At 37.2% G+C, this 1,103-nt stretch overlaps 1 protein-coding gene across 1 annotated transcript in view; it reads right to left on the reverse strand.

The window, feature by feature from the left end:
* Positions 1–1,103, reverse strand: part of EPCAM (epithelial cell adhesion molecule) — a 91,986-nt gene that overhangs the window by 9,656 nt on the left and 81,227 nt on the right. The window lies entirely within an intron of this gene.

The following is a 1,103-nucleotide window of genomic DNA, read 5'->3' on the forward strand; positions in this document are numbered from 1 at the left end:
ATGGCAACAGGTTTGGTTTTTGATATAATTTATAAGAGAGTGCTTTCAAAGTGCCATATGGTTTACATGTATGATATACTACAGACACATATAATTCAATTTGCCTGGATTCCCATTTCAGTTTTTTCTAACCAAGAATACAGCTCTCCAAACATCACATCCAGCTATGCCTTTATGATTCTCCCTGTCTCAGCTCCTTCTTGCCACCCGTCCTGCTAGATAAACAAACCCCTGTCTGCCAGTCACTGCCTCTTTTCCCCAAAATCACTAATTCTAGGATCCGTGAATGAACACATTCCCTCCTCTTCCCACCCCGTGTTCTAAATAAGGGATAACTGCTTTTTATTTACCTGGCTTAACGGGAACACAGTCAAAACATAGTCAATCTTTGGACTATTTAGTTTTCAATAGAATTTGAGGGCATCTTTATATATGGGTTTCCTAACTAAATTAAATCCTAATTTTTTGAAACTAGCTTTTTGAAAGTGATACTAAACAGCCTATCCCAGGGTCACTGACGTCAGTTTAAATATCCTTGACTATCTCATAAGTTCATTTTAGCTTCATATTGGCAAGCCCAATCCTTTTGTCTAGTTAAGAGATCATTAAAATATCATTTAAAACAAAAATTAGCATCACAAACCAAAGACTGTATACACTGATCTTTGTACTCTGTACCCCAAGTACCTTGGTTGACTTTGATTTTTCCCTGTGAAAGCTATTATCAATATAAAAAAACCAAAGCAAACCCATCGCTGTAAAGTTGATTATGACTCACACTGACCTTATAGGACAGTGTAGAACTGCACCATAGGGTTTCCAAGGAGCATCTGGTGGATTCCAATTGCCAACCTTTTGGTTAGCAGTCGAACTCTTAACCACTATGCCACCAGGGTTACCTATAATCAATATGAAGACCTATCTGTTCAGCACTAAACTCAATATTGGGATCACAAAAGGAGAAAGTATAGTGGTAGTCCTCAAGAAATTAAAATCTTATCCAGCACTATACTATACTTTCTCAAAGCACAATTTTTAATCCCCAAGTGGTGTGAAATTGAAAAAAGGCCAGTTAAGTACACACTTTCTGAACACATGCTTAA

The sequence above is a fragment of the Trichechus manatus genome, unplaced genomic scaffold, assembly GCF_000243295.1.
Source record: "Trichechus manatus latirostris isolate Lorelei unplaced genomic scaffold, TriManLat1.0 scaffold00005, whole genome shotgun sequence".
Taxonomy (NCBI): Eukaryota; Metazoa; Chordata; class Mammalia; order Sirenia; family Trichechidae; genus Trichechus; species Trichechus manatus.